This window comes from Rattus norvegicus, chromosome 2 (assembly GCF_021556685.1).
Source record: "Rattus norvegicus strain SHRSP/BbbUtx chromosome 2, alternate assembly SHRSP_T2T, whole genome shotgun sequence".
NCBI classification, from domain to species: domain Eukaryota; kingdom Metazoa; phylum Chordata; class Mammalia; order Rodentia; family Muridae; genus Rattus; species Rattus norvegicus.
Window position 1 is genome coordinate 2,676,645 of NC_141535.1, and position 14,056 is coordinate 2,690,700.

Sequence of the window (14,056 nt, forward strand, 5' to 3'; positions counted from 1 at the left end):
AAGGGGCTCGAGACCCCAAACGTACAACAATGCCAAGCAACCAGAGCTTCCAGGGACTAAGCCACTACCTAAAGACTATACATGGACTGACCCTGGACTCTGACCCCATAGGTAGCAATGAATATCCTAGTAAGAGCACCAGTGGAAGGGGAAGCCCTGGGTCCTGCTAAGAGTGAACCCCCAGTGAACTAGTCTATGGGGGGAGGGCGGCAATGGGGGGAGGGTTGGGAGGGGAACACCCATAAGGAAGGGGAGGGGGGAGGGGGATGTTTGCCCGGAAACCGGGAAAGGGAATAACACTCGAAATGTATATAAGAAATACTCAAGTTAATAAAAAAAAAAAAAAAAAAAAAATAGAACTCACTTAGCTTCTCCATACCTGCCTTCATGGCCACAAGAAGCAATTTCATCTCTTGAGCAAAACAGAATCAATTTCTTTGCGTAGAATCGGGATTCTTACTCACTGATGAATCTGATATTAAGTCTGCAATAAAATAAGATTTAATCAGTATGTTAAAACAGATTTTCCTTAAATTTTATTAAGGAAATATGGTTTCTATTATTTTCAGGTGCAAATATTTAGGTTCCAAACACCTGCATGAATGGCCATTATTTCTATACTTAGTACAAAAACTAGTAAAATTGTTTTTTTTTTTCTTCAGCACTGTTCAGACAAAAGCACGTCACAATGAACTCACGGTATCATGTTTTAATAAATGGAAACCATCCTGTTACATTGTAACACAGTCCCTGGGGTAGGGAAGGATGAAAGTGGTAAGGAGGATGAAGTCCACCTCCTTGCTTAGGAGAACAATGCAGCTCACTATAATTGGAAAAACAAAAAGAACTTTCTTGGAATGGTTATTTTTTCTTTCCTAAAAGAACTTTCTATAGAACTTAAAACTAATATGTTAAAGAAATTTCAAGTTTCTGCCAGCCATTTGATTAAACAAAAACTTACTAATCATTTTTAAAAAGTTTGGTTCCCTGTTTCCCATATCCAGATACTAAGTCAGTGTAACTAGATGATCTCATCTATACACTACATCCATCCATAAATGCGTGCACACACACACACACACACACACACACACACACACACACACAAATATATGCACGATATGTAAATATTTTTATATACTCTAATGACACTTTATCTTAAACATTAAAGTTTTTCTACACACAGGTAAAAACAGTCTAACAGCATTATTTTCTATTTGTCATGAAACAAGTGCACCTTCAACTAAAAAATCTGAGGTCAATTTTTGTCAGTAGTAACTGCTTTACAGAACATTATTCCAGTATCGATAGAAAAACAGCTTATCAGCATTTGTAATATCCAAACCAAATTTGCAATCTCACCCAGATGTATAAATGTGCCCGGCACCTGAACCATAAAGAAGTCCATTAATAATGGATAAGTATATTAAAGAAATTGTCATTGTTTCTGGATAATATTATTAGGTTAAGCATGATGTGTGCTGTTATAGAACCTTTTCTGCTACAAACAACACTATTAGTAAAGCAAGACCCAAACCTATCACTTTAGCTAATTCCAAACAAAGCTATTCTGTGTACACTGCAGTAGCACATAGTTAAAAAAACTACTCACTGCCTCTTTTTCACACATATTGAAACACCTCAATACTCTATGAAAAACTGCAAAGTTATTGCACCACCAGAAATACACAGTATAATATCTAACTTCATTTCAGTAGAGCATGAGACTTAATCTCAGACTCAAGGGCACCAATTATAAAAGGAATTTACTCTAACTAGTCCAAATAAAAGACACACAATCCAGGTACTTTATTTACAGGTCATAAGCCTAATAGGGCAGGTTTAGAGCTATACTAACCTATTTCCATGCCATAATGTCCCTTGTTACTTGCTGTTTTTCCAGGCCATATGCTCAGGGTCCATCTCCTCACATGGTGGCTTCCTCCTCCCTTGGTCTCTTCTCTTGTTCCCCCTTCTCCTCTCTCTTGAAACCCTTCACTCCATCCTCAAGTCCCACCTTTCTTCTTCTATTGCCTAATCACAGACTCTATCCATTTTTGATGAGTTAAACTAAGAAGCAAAGTTTACAAATCATCACTTGGGGTACTTGAGGATCTGCCCCTCATGGCTTCCAGATCTTGGGAGCCAGTATGTAGGGAGCACTTAAATACAAACACACCAATAACTTTTCCTTATCTGACCAATAACCATCAACATCTTTACCTAATACACAGCCCATACAGATATTTTCAGATCCTAGCACCCATAGCTATGGCTTCTGGTAAAATGTAAGTACATGTCACATTCTTACAAACTCAAGACAAACTGCGCAGATTATCCAGTGTTTTCACAACAGTCCACTATTTAATCTGCAAGAATTTAAGTGTCATCAATAACAATCCAACAGAAAATGCCACTAAACAAAGACAATATCCATGATATATTATATTCCAAAGTTACAACCATGAATTAAGCTTTAAAAGGAAGTTGCATTACCTTTATATTTTAAGGACTTTTAAAATAAGAGTCTCACTTGGAAATTATGCAAAGTTCATCTTTGACCACTGAGTGTTGGCCATGCACCCCCACTGCCCTGGCCTGAGAGGCAACACCATAGTGTTCCTCTTCACTGGGCTAGCTGACCTGTTCCACAGCGCAGCAGAGTGCATGGGTCTCTCCACAAGCAGAGTGAGCTCCTCTATGTGAGATTCATGGAAATGCAAGGATACACGGTCCTCAGTGGAGGGCAAACTAGACAGGCACATGGAGAAAGGATGTGGAGGAATAGTTGGAGAAATCAGAGACCAAGACACAAAATTGTGAAAGAGTAATCACTGAGAGTCAGAATGTGACTAATAGAATTTAAATTGTTGCTCTTGTAGAATGAAAAGTAAAGTTGCTAACAGGGTAGAAAACATCTGCATCCTGGGAATCCAGGGTTTGTAAAAGGCCCCAAACATGTGCAGAGATTAAATAGGTCTAAACGGAATCATCAAAGAGATGATTCAGGAAACAGCACACAAAGGAAGTCATAGATGGATCAAATGCTCTGGTTACATTGACCTAATTTCTTAGTATAAGGAACAAGAAATCAGTTTCCAAAAAACACGAAAGATGCTTCATCTAACAATACAAGTCAATATTAGACCTGATTTTTATAGAGCTAATGTGTAGAAGTCAAAGATACTAACTTCTAAAATGACTCTTTGTACATTTAATTTTTGTGTGATGTCTAATAATGACTCAGAGAATGTGATATTGGAAAAAAGTAGAAGAAAGGCATTGGAAAAGGAGTTTTAGGCACAGGTTTGGCTGTAAATTTAGTAAAAGACAATCTAGTCATTTTATATCTATCAAATACTTTTACAGGCTCCAAATGGGTCAAAGACCTTAAGATACAAAAATGAATGTCATGAAGTTAAAACAAGAATATAGTATCAAAGTATTATGACCACTTTTTTAAAGGAAAGGAATATTTCATTTCGTGGAACTTAAACATTTCCTCTAATATTTGACTTCCGGTGGCCCATCCAAAAGAAATGAAAAAGATATGAATTATAAAAGGATGTTAAATATTTTAAAAATCCAGTGGTTAATAAGATGCAGCTAATTAAGTAAGCAAGGAAAATATTCTGCTACAAAACCATGCTTGGCCAGCCAGTGATGGAAAGCAAGACAAAAGAAGATTAGTTTCCTGCTATTTTCAAAGAACAAGCACCTACACAGGTCAAAATCTAGATGCAGACTACTAAAACAAGCAGCTGACTTGGAGTCTACCCACCAGACTGAGCAACAAAGGAACTTAGAAACACCAACAAACATGCACAACAGTTTTTTTTTTCCCTCATTTTGACAGATGTTCACTAAGTATTTTCTTAGTGTTCAGCATGGGACACGTACTGTGTACTTCCTTCAGTTACACATCCCTGGCTTTCTAGAACTTAAATTTCTATCTGTTTAATAATACAAAGTAGGAAATTCAGAAAGAAAAAGCAACATGGTACACAAGTATGCTGAAGAAACTGACCACAAGCAATGAAACAAAGACTCAACTAGCTCAGGAAGTTATCCCAAGATCTACTGACACAAATCACTAATCTCAAAATTTTCTGATAACATTTAACAGCTAATAAGAGCCCTAGAAAACTTGAAAAACTGATACACATATAAATTATAAATATGTGTCTACAATCACCCTTCCTGGTGGACCGTGTAAGCAGATGATGGCAACCAAGAAAGACTAATTCCAGAAAAGAAATCCAGATGGCCAGATTCTGTTTTTCCTCAACAGGGTCGTTTCTAAAATAACCATTGTTTTTTTTTTAAATCTGACAAAACAGGAAACAGAAGTAACTGGGATAAAACCAAAATCTAGATCTTTTCTACTCTGCTATATGTCTTTCTTCTCGTTAACGTGTTTCTAAAACAATGATTTTTTTTAATATTTGTGGTTTTATAATTTATTCTACAAGGAAACCAATGGGAAAGACTTGCCAATTTCTTTGGAACTGTAATGCAGGGTAGTAAAACAAATGAAGATCTTGTGATTGTAAAGAGACTAATTTTCCAACAGAGTTATGGAAATATTTTTTCTAAAAAACCAGCTCAGTCAAATGAGGCATTTAGACTCTGGTTACCATAGTGGTTGTGTCTTTCCTTGAGCCGGGGTTCCCTGCTCTGTAGCCTTCCCTTGAAAGTTCTGTTCTCTTGGTGTCATCTCCTGAAAGCCAAGATTAGGTACCATGGTGTCTGCTTTTAAGTTCTAAAAAATACTGAAGAACCTAAACTTTAGTGTCTGCATGGTGACATAAGCCACATCGCTAATAGCTCATCTAGTTAATATGAAAAAATCATGCTTTCACTCCCAACCTAAATTGGGACTGAGTTCCAGGTGAACATCATCCTCCAGTTCCAGTAACCAAAACTATACACTGGTCATTGCTCAGATTTAGATTTTGTTTCGATTCATGTTGTCACTTGTAGAAGTTTGGACCCGGTTCTTCCTCCAAGCCCCATGCTCCCAGAAATAAGACAGAGACTCAAAATATATTAACAAATACCTTGGCCATAGAGCTAGACTCTTCTCTGACAAATTCTAACCCACTTACTCAAATCTACATTCCGCCATGTGGCTCATTACCTGTGCTCAGGAACCACGAGTCTGTCTGATCACATTTTCCAGGGCAAATCTCTCCGACCTGGCTCTATCCCAGAATTCTTTCTGCCTCCTGGATGTCCCACCTTCTATTCTACCCTTTCCTATAGGCCATAATTTTTTTTAATTGAAAGGTGATATATCCATACGAATACACAAGATACTCTCTCTACAGTCACTAGCATTCTTAAAGCCTCAAAGAGCTAATTATTCCAATTCTACTTTTACTTCTAATGCACCAACACCAACACCAACATTCAGAGACCATCCATGGGAGGACTATTGCTTTAAAGAACTTATGTGCACCGGCTTTTCCTTTCAGTTTATTCTGGTAATAATGCCACTCCAGCTGGGTGTTAGCATCAGGATGAAAAGGTGTTCTATGTACACCAGCCTGGCCGGGAACTCATAGAAGTTCACCTGCTAGGATTAAAAGCTTGCTCCACCAAACATGGCTTTGATGAACTGACTCAATCTAACAGCAGCAGAGTCAGTTTTCTGTGGCCTTTGATTTCTTACAATGAAAAACAGGCAACTCGGATATCAGGTTCAGATTGTAGGAGAAGAAAATGAGACAAAAAACTACAATCAGACTTTTGTAATTCTGGTATAAGTAGGTATAAATAGATTTTGAGAGCAGGTTGCTCAGAACAAAGAAACATATAACACACAAGCTCTCCTGCCTCACTACATAAGCCAGACAAAAGAACAATAGACGAGAAGGTAAGTGTCCCTAGCCTAAAATCAATTCCTTTACATTCAAAAAAATCCCTTTCAGAGCTGAGTCAAAACTATCCAGAACAAAATAAAGCCTTGTTGGGAATCTAGAATTTTCTAGTATTTTCACATAAGAGAAAAACTGACTTTCAAATGAACCTGCAAATGTAGCTATCTTGTCCAGAAAGAACTAAAGAAAAATGCTAAATAAATGCTTCTAATACTAGTAAGTAGTACGCACATAAACCTGAAATTTCATTTGCAAAACAGACTGCCCAGTTGACTCAACTTAATGATACAGAATTATCCAAAACCCAGTAGTTAGTATGTTTACCTACATTAAGGGAGGAGTTATTTGAACAGAAGAGAAAGTCTGAAGACACAGTATAGCAGCAAATTCCCCTTAATGTGCAATAAAAAGATATAGAAAATATCCAGAAACTCTCATCTATGTGAGATAACGGAGTCCTCAATTTAAGATACTCTTCTCTGTATATTTCAACGTACACTAAAGCAGTACTATTCTAATTTTCCTATACCTGTGATAATAAAGGGTAGCCAATTTGAACAAATGAATAAATTTAATTGAGAAAGAACAAAATACTTTCCAAAGAATATATTGTTATCATTTCAGATACACACACAGACACACAGACACACAGACACTCACTCTCTCTCTCTCTCTCTCTCTCTCTCTCTCTCTCTCATGTGTCAATTTTTTTAAACAAACAAGAATACAGATCTTTAAGATCTGTTAAACTTCTTACACCCAAGAGACAAAGAAGAAAACAGTATCAACATGCATTCCAGAGCTCTGATGTCTGGGTGCCCTCAATACTGACATATTGCCTAAACGGAAAAAAAGAGCATTCAAACCCAAACTAATTCTTCTCATTAAAAACATAGTTAGTCAATTTTAAAAAAATCACATTTAAGAATAATGTTAACATAATATAGAACATATTATGGACTGTACTCCACCTTAATAGATGAATTTTCATTTCTTCAGTTTTCTGATAGAATGTTAAATCACTTCTAACAATAGCATAGCATTATTTCCTATTCTACATTCTAACCTTCTTCCTTTAAGATTATAATTTTATAAGATAAATCTCATTATACAATTTAGTTATGTGTAGTTTCACCTATTTAGCTTTGATAAACTCCATTCTGCACAACTCTACAAATTTTATTTAATGAAACAATTACAATGGCTACTACTACCCAATGTTGTTGATAAGTAATAAAACACAAGAAGTTCACAAGGAGTTAGATTAATTCTCACAACACTATAGGGAAAAATTACTATCACCCACAACTTGTATATTAGTAATATAAGTTCAACACCTGGTACGTGCCCAAATTGGAATTTATTTCCAGTCAGTCTGATTTCCAAGCTCTTAAATTATCATACTTGTTGTTATTAAAATCTCGTTGTAATAAAATACCCACCACACCCATCCAAATAGAGCACACAAAACTAACACAGTTCCACTTGGTGAGATTTAATGGGAGAACAAGTCAAGGGAAAGGGGCAAGAGAAAGAAGAGAAAAGAATGAAGAGAAGAGAGAGCATGAGGGCAGAAGAAGTCTGCCTTTCATTTGGTATATGACATAACTATTCCCACAAGGAGTTGGGATTTGGACCAAAGGAATACTGGGAAGTAGGGCTGTTGCCATGTCAACAGTTACCAAATGGTGTCGCTGCTCAAGGCAATTCCTGATACCAACAATACTGCTGTTATAATTCAACATATTTCAAAAAGTAGTTCACAAAAAACAAAAAAAAACAAAAAAAACCAAAGTCTATATACACAGGGAATTGTTCTTTCATCATTAGCTGTTACTAGTTCTGCCGCATGACTATTATATTTATGGAGATGAAAGTAAATATTATCTCATAAGGAAAATTACTGACTTAGAATAACCAGAGATTGTTAATAAGGATTATTATAACCCAACTATTAGATTAACATTACTTTATAATAATATTACTTCTAATAATCCCCCTGGTGTTCCAAAATATGATAGTACAGGTCCTAAAACTGCCACCCATTTCTCCTTGTTTCAAGCTCTGGCCGAATCTTTCCTGCACTGTGACAGCCAATTCTGTGAAAAACTGACTCATAAAAGGGCAGTGAAAGAACACAGACTAGAAACCATTTAAAAAAAAGTCTATTCAGTCCCAAAAAAAAAGGACACCTGCCTGGTAAGATAAAGGAGAGAGCAAGCAGTGAAGATCCAGGTAAATATATTTAAAATGCAAATTATACCAGACCTCAACAAACACCGAGAAGTCAACAAAATGATCTAAGTATTAAAAAGAAAAAACAAAACAAACAAACAAAAATCCCAAAAACCCCAAACCACTCTTTCTCTTCAACAAGGTGGCCAAGTAGCAGATACCAACATGCAGATCTTCATGAAAACCCTAATGGGCAAGACTATTACTCTTGAGATTGAGCCCAGTGATACCATCAATAATGATCCAAGACAGGGAAGACATCCCACCGACCAGCAGAGCTGATATTTGCTGGCAAATATTTGGAGGATGGCCACACCCTGTCCAACTACAACATCTAGAAAGAGTCCACCTTGCACCTGGTGCTGTGTCTGCACAGTGGCATCATCGAGTCATCCCTTTGTCACCTTGTCCAGAATTACAATTGTGACAAGATGATCTGCCACAAGTGCTACTCATGCCTGCACATAGTGTAGTCAACTGCTACAAAAAGTTCGGCCACTCCAACAACCTGAGCCCCAAAGAAGAAGGTCAAATAAGGCTGGGGCCATACCTGGCCTGTGACCCTGTGACCAAATAAAATCCATTGACAGGGGCAAAATAAAAAAAAAGAGAGAGGGAGAAAGAGAATGACAAAGAAAAATATCAAGCTGGGCACAGGACTTAAACCCTATCATTCAGAGACAGAGGGCAGGCACATCTCTGTAAGTCTGAACGCAGCCTGGTCTACAAGGTGAGTTCCAGGACAGCCAGGGCTATACAGAAAACCCTGACTGTAAAACAAAACAAAATTCTGACAATTAGCTTTCCTGTGTAAAACCATTATGACTCTTTAGCATATCCAACAAAAATTCATGTATTGGTGGCAAGAAAATACACTGTTAACTATGAATACTCTATGCTGGTATAGAACACCAGACAAACCCACATTTGGAAAACAGCTGTGTAAGAAATATAGTAAGAAACACATTTAAACAACTAACATTGGATTTTGTACTAAAAACTGAGATCTTACGAGTAAACTGTAGTGGTTTGGCTTGATGCTGCTTGTATATTATTGTTCACATTGGTTCCTCAAGAGGGGTTGCCCCCACCCCACAAGCAGAGCATCATGTACTTAGGTGATGCTATGTGAACCTTCTCTCCACTTTAATAGGTCAATAAAAGGTTAGAGCCTATGATGGGGTACTGAATAGGAAAGGTGGGACTGGAGGCTCTGGAGGGGGTGGCAGGTAGAAGGAGAAAAAGAATGAAGGAAGAGGAGTGAAGGAAGCCACTATGCACCAGAATCATGTGGCTGGGAGCAACCAGAAATAATAAGGAGTCTTAGAATTGGGAAATATGTTAGTATTGTATTAGATATGCCCAATGTAGGCATATAACTTATAATTAAAATATTTAGATTGTGTGTCTTTTACATGGGCTATTAGGGTTGGAAATTTTAGTAACAAATTGACAAACCCATGTCTGGCTTAGAACCGAAGTAACCCGATACGGAAATCCACCCCCATCCACTCATTATTAACAACTAGGGCTTCACTCTAAAGCTGCTTCAGGGTGGAAATTAAGCATGAATCTAAAGGGTGTACAGAGAGCTAACTGAGAGGCTCCCTGCCCAAGCCCCAAGCAAACCTAGGCAACCAGAGGTAGAACAACAGCCCTGAGCTGGGACACAAGGTGGCGCCAATGCCACAACATAGTTGGGGTTCCCCGAGTGTGAGAGAAAAAAAAAGGACAGGAAGTCAAGATTGCCTGAGATGAGACCTTCACAACTGAAAATTAGCAACTGAAAACACAGCAGGTATCTTTCCAAAGCTTTCTCACAGATAACAATGGGCTGATCTAGGCATCTCTCTCCCAAGTCAACCTTCCCATGCACACTTTGATTTCCAACATCCCTCCACTTCTAAACAGGGCACAGGACACAGGTAGCAAGACCAGCTCTCTCAACTGCTTACACTGCAGGCTGTGTAAGATCAATACACAGGCTGAAGGCTATACAGGACAGTCAAAAGACCTAAAGGGCTCAAAACACAAAAGCCAAGGGTCTTTGTACAGTCAGCCCCTCCCTACTAGTGAAAGAATCTGAAAGGACCTTAATGTCCTAAATCAAACACCAGAAGGAAACAAAGATAAGAGAAACTTCAGACCAAACATAAGAATTAAAATAGTACCACTGCACTCTTTTCCTGCTTAAGGTTTTTTCCCACATAAGGTGCTATAGAGAATTGAGGAGTTTCTTAAGTAGTGAATATAAGAAGCAGTGATTTTGTTTTTAACATTCTTAGCTTCTCAGAGTATATATGACCAAAGTCTTAGAAATTAAATTTGCCAAGGTATGTTGAAGAAAATTTTCGCATTTTCTATAGGCTAACTCTAAAAGCTGTACCAGGATCCACTCTGAAGTAACACTTTACAAGCAAAACTTGTAATTATATACAGTATGATCTGCACTCGTTAAGCAAATATCTTGATTGATTAGTACTTAACTTTAACTCAACGAATAAATAATATAGATTCAGTCATCACAGAGACAACAATAGTACAATTAATACAGTAATGAAAATGTAGCTCTACCATATGTCTATATAACAAGGAACTATAGTAAGGACTAAAGCGTGCTAATATTGCACATACCCTAAGAGGCATGGACCTGGGCAGGAGAGATAGCTCAGTGGATAAGAGGTCCTGAGTTCAATTCCCAACAACCACATGGTGGCTCACAACTATCTGTAATGGGATCTGATGCCCTATCCTGATGTGTTTGAAGACAGCTACAGTGTACTCATGTTAATTGATTAATTAATTAATTAATTAATTAATTAGCCATGGACCCAGAGAAACAAGGTGAATTCATCTAAACCAGTATGAAGACAACCAGACAATCAAGCACAGTGATATATGAAGAGATCTCAAATGACAAATATGTATCAGTCAACTGCACGGGTTAAAAAAATGACACAGACATACATATTGACAGCAATTTGCTGTCAATTGGGGGCAAACATACACAACTATGACTATCAAGAAGACTCAAAGTTAAGAAAAATTTGGGTAGTAATACTCAATAAAGAAAGACAAGTGCTAAAATGATCAGAAATGAATAAATCTAGATTGAATAAATGAAAACTCAGAAAGAAATTATTTGGTATAAAAAAAAGGAAAATAAAATTAATTAAATAAATAAAAAATTTGGGGCCAGAAACAGATGGAACAATCTCAATGGGCAAAAAAAAGTAGGTGAGTAGGTGTCTTACAGTTTTATTGCTGTGAAGAGACACTGTTACTGAGTCAACTTTGATAAGGAAAACGGACATTGGGCAGGCTTACACTCTCAGAAGTTTAGTCCATTATCACCATGGCAGGAAGCACAGCAGCATTCAGGGAGGCATCGTGCTGGAGAAGGAGCTGAGAGTTCTACATCTTCATCTGAAAACAGGAGCAGGAGACTGTTTCGACACTGGTCATAGCTTGAATATAAAGACCTCACAGCCCACTTTCCCAGTGACCTACTTCCTCCAACATGGCCACACGTACTCCAACAAGGCCCTACCTCCTAATAGTGCCACTCCTTATACGACAAGCATTCAAGCATATGAGCCTATGGTGGTCATTCCTATTCAAATCATCACAGCAGGTAAGTCTTTAGACAGGGAGATCATAGCTAAAACTATATAAAAATTAAAATTTCCAGATATCTCAACCAACCCACAAGACAAACTACTCATTCATTCCAGAGACTAGACCCAGGAAGAGTAGGTAGAGCTGGTAGAAGAGGCAACCAATACAAAGGGGTAACTCGGTGATACCCTTTCTAGATTGACAATTGTGGCCCTTTTCTGACCTTCTTTGACAAATCCAAAAATGTTCTCTGCTATGAATGTACCCTTTCTCAAGCAAGAAAAAACAGATCTTTCTCTAGGAAATCACAAGCATGCATGCCAAAGGACCTCAGAGCCAACCCTAATCCTGAGTTCCTGCATGAAGACCCTGAGAGATCAAGTGAAGCCTGGGATACTTCTTCAGACTCCAACATGTTGGAAGCGCCAAAGCTGTGATTTCTGCCAGGGAGAGTTGCTTACATGGGATAGAACCAGCCTGGAAGAGATATATTTTACAGGCAGAAAGATGGAGGGATGGCGCCGTCTAAGCCTCTGATATCAGATATTAAGCTAGAGCCCTGGTTCTCAACCTTCCTAATGCTGTGACGCTTCAATACAATTCCTTGTGTTGTGGTGAACCCCAACCATAAAATTATCTTTGTTGCTACTTCACAACAGTAATTTTGCTACTGTCATGAATCATAATGTAAATATATGTTTACAGATGGACTTAGGGAGCCCCTGTAAATGGGCCATGACCCAGAGGTGGGAAGTCTGACCTAGGGGACTTGATGTTTACATGCTGCCTTATCAGTCTTGCTTGGTCCAGCGTTTTCTGACTATGCCCCGATTCCTCCTTTTAGGAAATAGTAATATATATCTTTTCCATTGGATGTTGAAATGAATTCAGTTTTCAAATTCACAGGGTTTTATCGAGACTGTTGGAGACCATGGGGACTTCTGAAGTAGGATTAAATATACTTAGTATTTTAACAATGGCCTTTGGAGCCTGGGAGGGAAATGTGGTGGTTTGAATGAGACTATCTCTCATAGGATCAAATGTCTGAACCCTGGTGGTGACTTTACAGGGTATACCTTGCTAGGGACTAGCTCTGAGGCTATTATATATTGACTAGCCCCAATTCCTGTTCACTCTCTCTGCTTCATATTTGGGGTTTAACATGTGATTTCTCAGCGCCCTGCCATGATGGTCTCATGGAAGCCCAACCAAAATAACCTCTTCCATAAACTGGCTTGGTCATGGTATTTCATTATAGCAACAGGAAAGCAAATAAGTCAGACTATAAGTAATTGAAGATTAAAACAATTTTTTCTTAATCTTCAAAAGTTCATGATAAAATTGGACACAAAACCAGTAAAAAGCACTCAACATCTCTAACCATTAATAAAGATAGCAATTCCTCTAAATATTGCAGTGTTCCATCCTCCTGCTTAACAGAAGAAACGGTTCCTCCAGCTTCTGGAACAAGACAGCCAGGTGCTCATCCTACAACAAAGAAAAGACATTCCAATAAACAGCAGGTACAGCTCCCTGTCACAAAAATAACTTTAAAATCCCAACACACTTACAAATACAATTTCATGTTTTTTATACTGTTTTGATTAGTTTGCTTCTTTTTCTCCATCTTTATTAACTTGAGTATTTCTTATTTACATTTCAATTGTTATTCCCTTTCCCAGTTTCCAGGAGAAAATCCCCCTAACCCCTTCCACTCACCTTTTATATAGGTGTTCCCCTCCCCATCCTCCCCAATTACGACCCTCCCCCCAACAATCACATTCACTGGGGATTCAGCCTTAGCAGGACCAAGGGCTTCCCCTTCCACTGGTGCTCTTACTAGACTATTCATTGCTACCTATGCAGTTGGAGCACAGGGTCAGTCCATGTATACTCTTTGGGTACTGACTTAGTCCCAGGAAGTTCTGGTTGGTTGGCATTGTTGTTCATATGGGATCTCAAGCCCCTTCAAGCTTTTTAAGTCTTTTCTAAGATTCTTTCGATGGGGGTCCCATTCTCAGTTCAGTGGTTTGCTGCTGGCATTCACCTATGTATTTGCTGTATTCTGGGTGTGTCTCTCAGCAGAGATCTACATCCGTTTCCTGTCGGCCTGCACTTCTTTGCCTCATCCATCTTATCTAATTTGGTGGCTGTATATGTATGGTCCACATGTGGGGCAGGCCCTGAATGGGTGTTCGTTCAGTCTCTATTCTAAACTTTGCCTCCCTATTCCCTCCCAAGGGTTATCTTGTTCCCCTTTTAAGAAGGAGTGAAGCATTCGTATTTTGGTCATACTACTTGGGATTCATGTATTCTGTGCA

At 38.2% G+C, this 14,056-nt stretch overlaps 1 pseudogene; it reads left to right on the forward strand.

The window, feature by feature from the left end:
- The window catches only part of LOC148006609 (uncharacterized), a 2,902,548-nt pseudogene that overhangs the window by 2,627,369 nt on the left and 261,123 nt on the right, over window positions 1–14,056 (forward strand).